Source organism: Ambystoma mexicanum, chromosome 7p (genome assembly GCF_040938575.1).
Source record: "Ambystoma mexicanum isolate Mex_15411 chromosome 7p, UKY_AmexF1_1, whole genome shotgun sequence".
Taxonomy (NCBI): domain Eukaryota; kingdom Metazoa; phylum Chordata; class Amphibia; order Caudata; family Ambystomatidae; genus Ambystoma; species Ambystoma mexicanum.
This window is the reverse complement of record NC_090939.1, coordinates 944,647,032-944,662,192: the sequence shown is the minus strand read 5'-3', so window position 1 is coordinate 944,662,192 and position 15,161 is coordinate 944,647,032. Positions and strand designations below refer to the sequence as shown.

At 45.8% G+C, this 15,161-nt stretch overlaps 1 protein-coding gene across 6 annotated transcripts in view; it reads left to right on the top strand.

The window, feature by feature from the left end:
* Positions 1-15,161, top strand: part of APOO (apolipoprotein O) — a 1,477,911-nt gene that overhangs the window by 275,117 nt on the left and 1,187,633 nt on the right. The gene's annotated exons all lie outside the window — the stretch shown is intronic.

Here is a 15,161-nt window from a genome sequence, read left to right as displayed (position 1 = left end):
AATGACAGCTCATACCAAATGTATCTTTGAAAAAGCAACCCAGGGACTTTGTTTTTCAGTATCCACGGGAAACGCGGCTATTTATTTGCAACAGTATCTAAAGAATCAGCTGTCCAGAGAAAGACTCTAAACAAATGCTTGATACATTTATCCATGCTGCAAACAATTCCAGCACTCAAGGGAAGAACTAGAGCCGGCTAAAATGTGTATTTGCTGCAGATGAAAACCAAATTTAAAAGAAGAAGTTAAATGTGCTTTTTCCTCAATAAAGAGCAAAATCGCCCATGTTTAAAGTATATTATTGTGTGAAGGCTTGAATATTTAAGAATGTAAAAGGATTTGCTACTGTTAAAAATCCACCTACAAACTGTTTTAATTCCATAGGTTTAAAGTAAAGATTTAAAAGGTGAAACTCAAAGCTAAACCCAGTCTGAATTAGTAAACTATATAAAAAAAACCTGCTCTGCCAGTGCTAGCCCTGAGAAAGGATGACACCTCAAACTGCTGGACAGGAAAAGGCTAATTGCTAGCTGGAGGCCTTGAATACCCAGCACAATGGAGTTTCCCAGTCAGCATCAGACATTCGTCTTTGCCCCAGGCTAGGACAATAGCAGGCTAAAACACTCACCTTTCCAGTGGGAGGTGCAGGAAGCTTCACTCCCAAGGGAGAGCCCCTCATTCTACTTCAAAGGGATTGACATGTGCTTACACTTGAAAAAAAAACTGACAAGTGACATTTGGTTTAAAATACCTACTTTGCAACTGAACTTTCAAGACATTTAACTTGGCAGCAATAATGAGAAAATGTTTTAAAAGTGCATAATTCTAAATATAATTTTATGCTATTCATTTGAAGACTTGGTAGGACTTATTACTGTCAATATGCCTGCCCCTGGACATCAGGATCAAGTCCATCTGCCCAGGAAACAGGCATCCAAGCACCCACTGGGATTCCCACCATCCCAGTTAGGAGCTATATGGGTGCGGTCCTGGCACCGTAGGCGCCAGGCTCATACTGTCAAACTTACCTCATGCAGACCATGCTGCAAGGAACTTAAGCATAGGCCATCGTGAGGCCTGGAAGGGATTACTTTTCTTTAGGGACTATTTTTTGCTTGGGTGTGGTTTTGGGACTTCTTACCTGGGACTACTTTCAAGGCTATTTAAACCACGCCCGATGAACAGCACACGCTTCGCGTTATTCTGCCTTCTGCAGTGTAACGCTCACCGTGCCTGCAAGCTGAGCATCCTGTCTTCAGCCACGCCCGCCTCGACCTCGGACCAGATCCTTGAAAGAAGGGAAAGAAGAAGGAAAAGTTAGAACAAGGACATTACCTTTTTATCATCAGCAGTTCTCAGAGCTGCCGCACCATTGAATCGGGAAAGAGACCCTAAATTCAAACGCGTCGCTTCACCAGCTGCCGCGCCATACTCGCCAGTCTTCACAGCATCTCCGCGACCCGGCGCAGTCTCCATCGCCTCGTCGCCGAAATCCTGGCATCTGAAAAGTCAAAACAAATAACAAGGTGAGCCAATAGCCAACAAGGACAATCTTCTTTCTTCGCAAGATACCTACTTCAGTTCATCGCCCGAGGCATTCTTCTTCTGCACACCATTTCTTCTTACGCCGCACCTGTAGGGAGACAAAAGGTTGTAAGTTAAATATATTTGGATCATTATTTTGCACCGGACAGTTTGGGAAATACAATGAGGTGATCATCCTTCGGCTCAAGCTGCAAGAAAAAGGGGAGAAAAGAGGGGCAAGAGTGAATAACAGACATTTTGAACTCTAAAGAACTATATGCTACTTACCCCGGAGTCATCAGTTGTCTGGAACTCGCCCAACTCCTTCAGACCAGTGAAGTAACTGGTTTTCTACGTGCCCCTGCCCCCCACGCAGGATGGAGAGCTCATCTTTTCAAACAATAAGGTGAGACTAGTGAAAGGGAATACAGGAGGTGTTCAGTGGGGAACAATTGAGTGCATGCATCCTCTCGCCCACGGGTGGCTAAATCCTTTTTCCCCTACCTTTAGGAGATTATTCCTATGGGTCAAGCAGACGAAACTAGGAGGGCCAGTCCAGTCAGCCATCACCACACTACGATCACGCTGGTGGAGTCCGTGGCAGTCCAGTTCCGTTCGACGCTCCTGTGGGGTCCTGGTGAGCGTAACACTACTGCATAAGGAACATAAATTATAAAGAATGACCGATTACGCGAAAAGTATTAATGCTGCAAATATAACATTTTATACACATATTCTAGGAGTAAAAGCGCATCTATGTACAAAATTGGGAAATGTTAGGCCAAATATTTCATGGCTAAAATTGCCAAAATGTAGCAGAAAGACTAAACCAGGTCCCACAGACTTGGGAGTTGTATTGAAATGTGTCCCACAAAATATGCAACCTGTGTATGTGTCAGGATTCCATGGTATAGCTTTAGAATTTCAAAGACACATACTTACAAAAGCACCCCATGGTACATTTCTAGAATTCCAAAAGTATTTACTTACACAAAACACTCACTTAAAAGGTCCAGGTAAACATTCACTTTTAGAATTCTCAAATAACCATTTTAAATTAAAACCTTTGCAAACTGATGTTTTGGGTTATGTTTTGGATAAGATTTAAACTATTTAAATTGCCCTTAATGAAACGATCAGGAGGCCTTTGTTTCCCCAAAGCAAGATGGAGTTTCCATTCAGCAACAATGATTGGAGGAGATGAATGGTGAGTTATTTGGGAATTCTTACTGGAGTTCTAAACTGCCTTTCATTCGAGTTTCACTAAAGACAGGTCGCAGTTTCTGTAGCTCTGTATATTTGATAATTAAAGTAACTCAGTAAGCTTAGAACCAGAGACAAACCTTATGAGAAGTTAATCTACAGTAGCTGCCAATGTAATTTGAGTCATTTTACGAAGCAGAAGGAAGAAGACAGAAGAAGCAAGCTAAGTTACTTTTCTGAACTTTCAAGAACTTTTTATTGTAGTTAAAATGTTCTGAACTTAAAAATGAAATAATTCTTTAGGAAAAGATTTTAAATGACAAGAATTTGTAATTGAAGATTTATTTGAGCAACTTTGAAATCTGCAATTGTGCTCGCGTAAATACACAACTGTCTTGGTAATGCTGAGTGCGCGTGTAATGATTTAACATATGTGCGTGTTAATGTATTAACAGTAGCGCGGGTTAAGTATTTATACTTGCGTTCAGCGATCAATCGAGTAATGAACTTTTGAATCAAACACTAACCCAGTATTTGTTTAATAAAATCAGTTCATTGCGGTTTCCTTCGTCTCGCGTATTCCTCATTCGGACTTCATTCGAGGAAAGGACCTTTGCACGTCGTCTACGTGCCGCGCGAGCGTCTTTCAAGTCCGTCAAAAGAAGTTTGAATCGGAATAAAACGAACTCAGAGCCGGCGGATGTCAGAATGTAAATTAATATTATATGAAGCACGGAAGAAATCAAGTTTACAGATTAATAGTTCTGAGTAGTCAACAAGAAAAGGAAAGAAGTTAAAATTGAAGTTATTTCTTAAATATTATTTATCATTTAACTTGGTATTGAATTAGAAAACAAAGTAAACAGAAAGTTAAATAGCAGTATAATTGCGAGTAGAAGTGAAAGAACAGATATAAAAGACAAAATCAAGAAATTTTGCAAGAGAAGCAGATTGAACAGACAATTGAAGACATAATTGAATTTCACCACTAATAAGAAAGAGTGAGAGTGAATTCTTCAACTTAAGTCTGAGCAGTTATATTAAGAAGATTTACAGAAAAGATTCCTGATAATAGGGTTTACAGAACAGAGGAGCTACTGTAATTCAACTGCAACAAATTAAGGAAGCCTATCAGCAAGCGGGCATAGACAGCAGGTATTAAGGAGGAGGGTGGGCAATTAGAAAGTAATTAAAGGAGTAAGGTCGAACAGATATTAACATACAAATTGTTGTTTTTTAGATTTCACAGACACTGAGGCATCTAATCCAATACCAGAGGGCGTCAGTGAGAGCCACTGTATTTTTTAATTTCTCCATTCCCCTTTACCCTTGGGTTTGCCAGCTTGGTAGTTATTTCTGCTAAGAGACTGTTAGGCAGGCAGACTTGGGGGGGGGGGGAGGGGTGTCTGGTGGGCCAGCTTCACTCCTGCCGGAAGATTCAAGACTGGACCTGACAGTATCTGATTGATTTTCTTAGAGGTCATAACTACATAAATATGTATTCGTGGGAAAGTTAGAATTTGGTTCCAGTGGCTAGGAGAGGTCCTTTTCTAGTCATTGTAAAAATCATCCCATAAACATGACTTCGAAGGGATTGTGTCCTCCGACGTATTCCACATCTATGACGGGTAATCACCACAGTTGTGCTGCTTTGGAAACATTTTCGGCGTTAGAGTCCTATGTCGGTGACGTCGATACGCTGTCCCTCGAGGCGCTCTGTCGCGCCGACGTCACCGGATGTTATAAGTAGGACGCACGACCCCCCATAGCCTCAGTTCAGTTTTTTCCGCGAACGTGTTCGCTTCGGAATCTTGGTGCCCCTCGGTGGTTCTTCTGATTGAATCGGTTCTTCCAACTTGGTTTTTTGTGAAGTATCATGTCTTCGTCTTCTTCTACCCCGCGGTCAGGCTTCAAGAAGTGTCGGGACTGCGGTTCCAAGATGTCGCTTACAGACCCGCAGGATGTCTGTCTCTGGTGCCTCAGCGAGGACCACGCCACCGATGACTGCGATGAATTCCAGTCTTTGACGTCGAAGGCCTTGCGGCAGCGCAAGAAGATCCAAACGCCAAAAAGTCGAAATCCGCTGGGCTTTCAACCGATGATTCGAGGGGCGACTCTCCACATCGGCGCAAGTCCAGGGGCTCTCAGTCCCGCAGTGGTTCCCACCACTCCTCTGCCTCTTCTAGGCACTCTCAGAAGCACTGTCACCGGTCGCCTTCCTCGTTCGAGGACTCCGCCAGATGGCGGGCAGCTTGTCCCAACAAGCATTAATCTCTGGCAGAATGGGACGCATTTCGCAAGGAGATGATGGCGATTTTTGAATCGCAGGGCTCCGTTCCGTCTGTGCCTTCGAGAGAAGCCGGCAAGGAATGCGCTATGGCCACCGCTCGCACACCTTCGGGCTTGAGCGGTCGGCGCGATCATCGAGAGCCGTCGAGGTCCTGATCGGACAAAGTGGTTCGCTCTAGCCATGCGCGCTCCAGATCCCGGTCCTCGACGCCCTCAAGACCGTTGGAGCCTGTGAGGTCTTCTAAGAAGACATCGACGCCATGTCTGTCGAGGGACTCTCTCGGACCTCCGGCTCCGAGGAAGTCATTGATGCCATCAACGGCGAGGCCGTCGAAGCACACGCCTGGGGCTCTGGCCTCGAAGCCGTTGTCGAAGACGTCAGCGCCTCGCTCGACGTCGACGCTGATTCTGTCGACGCCTTCAACGCCTTTTGTGGAGGCTTTACCGGAGGTACCCCAGAGGAGGGTGGAAGTTCCGAGGAAGGCCCTGAGTAAATCGGTGAGGCCTGTATTTGAACCTTTTTCTGTGCCCTCATCCAGGGATTTATTCCAGCCTTTGGATTATATCTCAGAGGTGGATGAAGGGTCAGATGTGGAAGGGTTTGTCCCTCCTGAGGTTCCTGACGAACTGTTGTCTGGTCATAGCCAGATTGAAGACCTGCGTCAATGCTTGCATGAGACTAGTGGTCTGGACACCTCCCTAGAGGTTGAATTTGGCAGGCCTGAGCCTGGTACACATATCAAGTCTTCGTACAGGCGTCTCATGTCGAGGGTGACGGAGTACTTGGGGTGGTCTGCTCCACCTGTGGATTTTCTGCAGGATAACCTGACAGATATTTTGGACCGAGGTCCACCCACTGACCCGGTGCTGCCATTTCATATGACCTTACAAAGAAGGGTGGCAGCAGCTTGGACTGCTCCGGAGAGTCTCCCAGCAGTGAATAAGTCGTTGCCGAAAAAATACCGTCCAGCCAGTGGCGACCCCGGCTACTTGTCTTTGCACCCCACTCCGGAGAGTTTGGTGGTGCAGGCGGCTATGGCCCCAGCGAAGCAGGCGGCGTACCCTACCATCCATCCTGATGGGGATGACAAGCGCTTCGACGGTTGGGCGAAGAAAGTATTTTCATCTGGGGGTATGGCTTTAAAGGCAGCCAACTCCATTTGTGCCTTGGCAAGATTCACTCACGTTGTGGAATTGTGTATCTTTGGCGGCTGAACATATTCCCGAAGGGGAGGAACGGGATGGTTTTCTTGCCTTCGTTCAGAATGGCAAGGATGCAATGTGTGAATCCATTCAGTCGAGTCTAGACGTGGCAGACTGTGTCAGCCGGTCCATGGCGGTGAGCACCGTGATGCGCAGGTTTGCGTGGTTGCGGAAGTCGGGGTTTGCTCCTGATGTACAGTCCCAGCTTCTCAACATGTCCTTTGATGGTGACCATCTTTTTGGCAGCAGGGCTGATGAGAGCCTTGAGAGGTTGCAGACCTCCGAAGCTGCATCGAAGTCGTTGAGCGCTGCAGTACGTCAACCTCCGCCTTTTCATCCTAGGGGACAGCAATGGAGGGGAGGTTCCTTTCAATACTACTCGCCCTTTGGTAGATCAAGGGGAGCTACCAGTCAAAGGGGCCAATGTAGGAGTACCAGAGGTAGAAAACGGGGTACTTGAGGTGCCAAAGCCGCTTGGGCAGTTGCCTCTTTGCCCTCAGGCACTACCGCAGCCGCTTCAGCTCAGTCATGAGGCCATGTCCCATGGTTCGCTGGTTGGGGGAAGGCTGGCGCAGCATCTTGTAGAATGGCGTGCCATTACTTCAGATGTGTGAGTTCTGGAGATCATAGCCCATGGCTACGGTCTTCCTTTCCGGCAGAGGCCTCACGACAATCCACCAGAGAAGCTCTCTTTAAAGAGTCCGGATCTGCTCCTTGCGCAGGAAATCAAATCCCTGCTGGAGAAAGGCGCCATAGAACTGGTGCCTGTAGCGGAGAGGAACAAGGGATGGTATTCCCCATATTTTTTGATCCCGAAAACAAGTTCAAGATGGTTACTCTCTCTCTCGTCCTCCAGGCCCTTCAACTTCAGGACTGGTTGGTGTCTCTCGACCTCAAGGATGCTTACTTTCATGTGCCGATTCATCCCAAGCACAGGAAGTACCTGAGGTTCGCGGTTGGTGACTCGCATTTTCAGTTTCGGGTCCTGCCTTTCAGATTGACCTCCGCCCCGAGGGTCTTCACCAAACTCATGGTGGTGGTGGCAGCGTATCTCAGGAAAGGGGGGATTCACGTCTACCCCTACCTGGACGATTGGTTGATCAGGGCGCGCTCTCCTGAGCAAGTCCTGGATCATCTGTCAGTCACCTGCCACTCCCTTCACAGGCTGGGCTTCTCCCTCAACTTAAAGAAGTCCCACTTGACACCTACCTAGCAGCTAAAGTACATCGGAGCAGTGCTCGACACATCCCTGGGGCAGTGTTCACCCCCCCCCCCCCAGGTGAGGGCTCATCACATTCTGCAGATGGTGGACAAGTTTCAACATGCACAGAGTCTCCTGACGTTCGAGTTCTTGAGGTTGCTCGGCCTCATGGCATCCTGCATTCTACTGGTGCCAGAGGCCAGGTTGCGGATGAGATCTCTGCAATGGGCTCTTAAGATGCAGTGGTCGCAGTCCTCCGGCAGGATGTCGGATCCCGTTCATGTGCCGCCCTTGGTCGCCCAGGATCTTCTGTGGTGGGCTGTCGAAGGCAATCTGATGAAGGGGGCTCCATTTTGGCTACCCTGGCCGGAGGTAACGATTGTGACGGACGCATCCCTCATGGGATGGGGAGCGCATGCCAACGAGTTGACAGTCGGCAGTCGTTGGTCTCCGTCGGAGTCCAGACTCCATATCAATCTGTTGGAGCTGAGGGCCATCAGGCTAGCTCTGAAGGCTTTTCTGCCATCTGTGCTGGGGAAGAATGTCCTGATTCTGACTGACAATACAATGGCCATGCAGTACCTCAACAAAAAGGGCGCGCAAGGTCTCTCCCACTGTGCAGAGAGGCGATGCATCTCTGGTTCTGGGCCATCCAGCAGGAAATTTCGATCTCAGCAGTTCATCTGGCCGGAGACTTAAACGAGGCGGCGTACGCTCTGAGCAGGCAGAGCACGGTCTCTCACAAGTGGGAGCTGGCTCAGGAGGTTTTCTTGGAGATCTTCACCCTTTGGGGGACCCCACAAGTGGATCTCTTCGCCACCAGTGTCAACCAGAAGTGCGAAATATTCTGCTTGTGGCAATTTCCACAAAGAGGAGCCTTGGGGGACGCGTTCGTAGTGGAGTGGGCCTTCCCACTGCTGTACACGTTTCCTCCAGTCCCCGTCATTCTGCAAGTGCTGCAGAGGTTACGGAGGTTTGAATGATCCACATTGCTCCGGCTTGGGCCAGTAGAGCGTCGTACCCAGACCTTCTCGACATGTCCATCTGCCCTCCACGTCGTCTTGCCTACCGAGATGATCTGCTCTCACAGGATGGGGGGTCGGGCTCTCCATCCAGAGGTCAAGTCTCTCAACCTTCATGCTTGGATTCTGAAAAGTTGAGGTGCAAGGATTAGGACCTCCCTGAAGACGTGATGGAGGTGTTGCTTTCGGCCAGAAGGCCTGCAACAAAGTCCCTGTACCGTTGCCATTGGAGAAAGTTCTGCGACTGGTGTAGGGTAAAGAATGTGGATCCTTTTTCATGTGCCATTCCTGTGGTTCTGTCTTTTTTGCTTTCGTTAGCCCACAAGGGCCTGCAAGTGGGTACCATTAAGGGTTACCTGGCGGTGCTGTCCATTTAAGCGCTCTTCTGAGGAGTGTTCTTATTTTAAGATTCCTTTTGATTTCTCCGTTTCTGAAAGGGCTAACTAATGTGTTCCCACCGTCACCTTTCCAGGTGCCTGGTTGGAATTTGAACTTAGTTCTGAAATTCCGAGCTCCGTTTGAGCCCTTACATTCTTGTCCTTTGAGAATGTTGACCTTTAAAACTGCATTTTTGGTTGCGGTTACTTCCGTTCACAAAGTGAGTGAGTTCCAGGCACGATCCGCCAAGCCACCTTTCACGGTGTTCCATAAGGACAGGGTTGCCCTTAGGGTCCGTCCTTCTTTTCTTCCGAAGGTTGTGTCGGAATTTCATTTGAGCCAGAAGGTAATTCTTCCGGCATTCTATCCTCCTCCGCATCCTTGTAAGGAACAGGAGAGGCTCCATAGGTTGGATCTTAGGAGAGCTTTAAATTTCTACATCTCACGCATGTCCCGGGTCAGAGTGGATGATCAGCTCTTTGTAGAATACGGTGGAAGGCGTTTGGGTCAAGCTGTTATTAAGACCTTGTCCAGATGGATTATCTTGACAATCTCTGAATGTTACCGTTTGGCGGGTAAGGACCCTCCGGCAGGCTTACGGTCCCATTCTACTAGGGGTGTGGCTGCCTCTACTGCTCTGCAGTGGGGTGTTCCCATTCGTAACATTTGTGAAGCAGCCACATGGGCCTCTGTCCATACTTTTTTAAAACACTACTCCCTGGATTCTATCCATGGGCAAGATTTGGCCTTTGGCAAGGCAGTCCTCTATTGTGCAATTTAATTGGGCATTCTAAAATTCTAAATTCTTTTCCCACCTCTATGCGTTGGTACTGCTTTGGGAGTCTGTCATAGATGTGTAATATGTTGGAGGACACAATCTCTTCGAAGAACAAGTTACTTTCTTACCTGGTAACGTTCTTTCGATGGGATGTTCCTCCGACGTATTCCACATCGCACCCTACCAGCCTGCCTCTCTACAGAATTTCTTATGCGATTGAAGCTTACGTTTCCGCAAGGCTTTCTGTAGTCATACTGGCAGAAGATTGGTGCCACACGTTCTGGGGAAAAAACTACAACTGAGGCTACGGGTGTTGTGCGTCCTACTTATAACATCCAGTGACGTCGGCTCGACGGAGGCCCTTGAGGGACAGCGTATCGACGTAGGACTCAGACGCCGAAAATGTTTCCGAAGTAGCACAGCTGTGGTGATTACCTGTCATAGATGTGGAATACGTCGGAGGGAACATCCCATCGAAAGAACGTTACCAGGTAAGAAAGTAACTTGTTCATCCTTTTCTGTCATCCAATCAGCGAAGAGCAAGACGGAAACTGTGCTCCTGCCCAATCCTAGCATCAGGGGTGTGGACATTAAGCCTGCCCCTGCCATATACTTTAGTGATGTCATTTGACAGGATAAATAAGGTAACCTGACAGCACACATACACACTGATTCCTGACTTCTTCCTGATTTTCTGCATGGCGTCCTGTTCCTGGTTTCTTCATCCTTGATCCTGATTCCTGATTTTCATTACAAAGCCAAGGCCTATGCATTGCTGACTCCATTTTCAGCTAGGTCAAATTCTGAAGCAATCCCACAAACCCAAGGGAAGCATTTTGATCCAGTCTTGCTTGCTACTACTAAATGCATGCAAACTGCTGCAAACTCGCCATCCCACTGATCTCCAGTCTCCAGTAAATAGAAGTGCAGTCCAGTGCCCAGATCTGCCCAGCTGGCCCTATCCCACCAGATTTGCCCAGCTGTCCTTGGTTAGACCCGATCCGTGTGATGACCAGAACCCTTGATGGTCCAAAATCCTCAATTAAAGTGGAGTCACAGTATTAATAGGAAGCATAGAAAATCATAGCATGCCTTTCCTTGTTTTGTTCCATCCCATCGTTATGTCATACAATCCTTATCCTGATCTCTGTGGTATTGTCACAACCATTCTTGAAACCCTGCCTTTGATTCCTTGCGCTAGTGATAACTTCTTTAAATCATGTTTTCCTGTGATTTCCTAAACCCTTAATCCTCCTTCGGGTAATTGTACTGGGTCTGCCAGGGCGGGCGCAGAGGTGCTAGGGTTAGTTCCGCAGATCAACTCTAGTGCTTACTGTGTTTCAATCTGGTAACCTAGTCTGAATGCCCTAGTCTAGAGCATAAAAATCCTTGTAAAAATTGATTTCTGTTTTCTTTTTCGCGCCTTTTATTTGCCAAAAACGCCTCTCATTCCACATTGCACAACTCACTCAATTTAATAGCTATAGACTTCATTTCAACTCTGGATTATACCTAAGACCTGTAGCTACCTCCCAACCTCACTCAAAATCAGTATATTTCACCCGTATTTCTCAAAAACTGTTTGGTTAAATCTTAGGTGGGAATCCGCGTTGCTGTAAAGTTTTACACGTGTGATTTTTATTTTTATTTTTTTTAAATTATGTTCAAACTTCGTTTAAGATTCAAAGTGGTTAATTTTTCTCAAACTATAGCTCACGATTGTTTGCATCTTGTCAATGTTGCTCCCATAGAAATTCCCATAGAAATTTGTATTGATTTAAGAACTTTTGCACACATTCATTGTTTGACATAGCCATTTTCGAATGTTATTTTAAAGTGTAAGATTTCAAATCCGTTTTTCTCTCTTGTTTGGGGAGGGAAGGTTGTATTCAAATTCTGTTTCATTTTTATTCCTGATTACCTGCTGCTTCCTTATCTCTATTTAGAATTGTTTAGTTGTGGGTTGAGGAATATTACTGGGGGAAATCCTAACTTAAGTGCTATCCTTCCAAACAAGCCTAAGTATTCTTTTCTCTGATGTTTTGTATTTTGGGTTGCTGAAAGTGAATTTAACTGCCTTACATAACTTCTTGTCTGTTATTGTCACCACATTGGTGATTGCTGCTCCCTATTAAAAAGAATATGTTTGATTTGATTTTTAAATAATTAAATAAATAAATATTACCTTTACCAACCAGCTTGATTCCTGGTCCATTGTGACCTGGGGTATTTTGAGAAGGGGTGTGATATGAGTGGTATATCACTCAGAATATTGAACCTATAGACACAATAAAATAAGCATTTCAGCTGTGTGCTGCATACTAGGCTGAGACCAGGGTGTATTGCCTAATTGAAATACTTAATGGGGCGGGGGGGAGATGCACCCTTGTCTGACACCTTTCTCAATGCCAAAGGGTTCAGTGAGTTCCCTCATTTTTGCTATAAAGAACTGACATTTGAGTAGAGATCCATGAATGTGTAAAATAGTTTGTCTAAAGGCTAGACCGATCTTCGTGAGTGAGAGCAGAGGGCATGTCCATTAGAGGTAAATGAAGCTGTTTGCTGCACCCCAAAACATACATACTCATAGCCAGGTACAGATTCAAACACTGCAGCTCAGTGCCTGCCCTCACCATACTGGATGTCCGCAGTGACAGCTGGTGAATTTCTTATTTGGAGAGGTGTAAATGTTTGCCCTGAATATGCCGGGGCAACCAAGTGTAGTGGTGTAGCACAAACCAACTGCAGGGAGTTCTAGGATGGTTTAAAATAATGGGTTTAAAATGGTGCATTTTACAGTGCTTTAGGTGAAAAATTGGTTAAAAAGCCACACATTGTGCAATCAGTTTTGTATGGTAGCACATGAAAAAACACAATAGATGCAAGCCACCAACCGTGTGCAGGAGCATTTTTCAACACATTTCCATGATGCCTTTGCCCCCAACATATGCCAGTATAAAAATATTTTCTTGGTGGCTGTAATCATAAATTTGTAAGCACTCTCGGCCAATAAATATGCCATACCACAGACAGGCTGTACAAATGTAAGCCAGTCTAACCACATAACAAATAACACTTATCTTTTACTTTACCCTTGATGCACGGTAAAACATTCAATGCTGTAGTAAGTAATAATAGCTAGACTTGTTGCACCAAAATATGCCACCCTTTAACACTTATCATGCTTGCTTCATCAAAGATGCCCAGTAAAAGAAAGTGCTGCACCAAGGTAAGAAATAATTAGACTGGCTAATCCTGAAGTAAGTATCTTTACTGTGCATCAAGGGTAAAGCAAAAAAGAATGTCCTTCCCCGAGCAGCCCCCTTTCATACAAGCAGACACACACACACTCTCATACAACCTACAAGCACGTTCATACATCAAACTCCCCCTTGCATGCACGCATGCATAAAAACAAACACACCAACATACACTCGCACATACTTACATACATACACATTTCAACAACAATACATACATTCACTTACCTTACCTGCTTGCACACTCCACACGGCTGCTCCGCCACACAGGACTGGATGGTCCACCCCTCCTCTCCACAGCATGAACATGCTTACTGACAAGAGAGGACTCCTCTCCGGTCAGTCAGCGTGTGGACACCCTTAGCGCAATGAGGTGGCCATGGGGCCAGACTTCTGACACCCCGCCACCTACCATTGTTGTGTGCTACATTTTGTTGCGGAGCCCATAGGGCTCAGCATACAAACAGAAAAGTGCGTAGCGGGTTAAGCACCCCTGCTCAAAGGCAGGCAGCACAGTCCGCCTGTTCAAATAAAACGCACGGGTGGTCCGTGCTGCCTGCCACTGAAGTGAGTGGACGGCCACCTCCCACCTATAGCACAAATCCCCTTCATTTTAAACCAGTCCATTAATCTGGCATGAAGAATTTTGCCATACAGCTCTGCTGAACTGTCTGCGCTTTCCACCAATTTGTGCAATATGTTATGAGGCCATTTATTTAACCTTTTCTGTATATATGTATAATAATTACCTGTTTCTAGCTGGCTGGCATATTTTCGTCTGTTACAGTGGAGTTATAGACATTTGTCAATAGGGGAGCCCACAAGGTCGGAATACTTTTAAAAATATCAGTTAAAACACCATCCCAACCTGTGCTCCTACTAGTTGGCAATGTCAGAATTGCTTCTTTAACCTCAATAAGATTGATGTTAACTAGTGAACTTTGGACCATAGAATTTGCTTCTAATGTACTTTCAGTGGACTCCCAGGCTATTCCAGTTATGCCATCACTTAACCAATCCCTGTCTTTCATGAACAACTGGGTAAAGTGTTTTCCCCAGATTTTGTGTTAAAGGCGTGTATTGAAGGCCTTGCATACCCCAATGTCCACTATACATTTTGCTATGAGTTTCCAATCGCAGCCAAGCCTCTGTAAGTCGTTCTTCCTTACATTGTGTAGCAGATACAAGACCGCCCAAAAGCTAACAACCGAAGGGTCTAGTGGTAAACCTTTTAACGCTGTCATGAGCTCATTTTTTGCAGCTTTACATGTGGAATCTAAGCAAGACTTCCCCAGCTTTGAGACCGATTCATACCCATATTTGCACTGTAGGGTTTGGCGCACATTCCCAAATAGCCATTAAAATGTTGCTATCCTCCCCCCTCCCCCCAACTCCACCTTTGCCTTGTAAAGTTGTTGAACTGTATTTCTGACTCTTGTTTTCTGTTAGTCGTAATCTACACTACACATCCTTGCTGTACGGGTACCATTTCAGGACCTGACACATAAGGCAGCTATAATTATGAACGCTTTTCTGAGCGTGTGGGATGTTATCTCAATTTAGTATGAAGGTCAGGGACTTGTGGACACATCGAATCAGTTTTGCATATCAAAGTCCGTGATAATTCAGTAACTCCAGGAAGTGTGCTTATGGCAGAGCCATCCAGATGTAGATGTCTTTGACAACAGGAAATGCTGACTCTTTACGCTCTCTAGAAGAGATCCTTCAGTCATTTTATATTTTCTTCCATTCCCTCAACAACACAAGTGGTACCTAAAATAGAGGTCGTCCTGCAGAATTATTATGATTACTCTGATGTGGGGGAGAGAGCTGTGGTACAATTAACTGCTCCAGCTGAGCCTAGAGTTGACATCACAACCCAATTGTCACAGTCTAGCAGTGTGGCTCCTGACGCCTGAGAGTTTGATCATCACAGTCTCACTCAGACTGTACCTCGTTGCTCACGGTAGATCTGTTGGAATCGCATCGATTTATCTAAATAATCTCAGGAGATTATGCAGTTGGTGTTCTTCTTCCCCATTTCGCTGTTAACCTCATGACATTTTGACATATTTACTGATTGGCTGAATCTTGCCTCCAGATTCTGCTATTGGCGTGCATTTTTCTTTAACTTTTAAGATACTGGCATTGTTCAGGTCATTTTTCCAACAATGTTTGCTTCGTGACTGCCCTACAATTCCTAGACGGCTGTTATCAGGGAATGGAACGTGGTACTTTTCATGCTAAGCACTACACTGTTTGAGCCTTTAAATTCATGATAAGTGAAACATTTACCTCGGAAT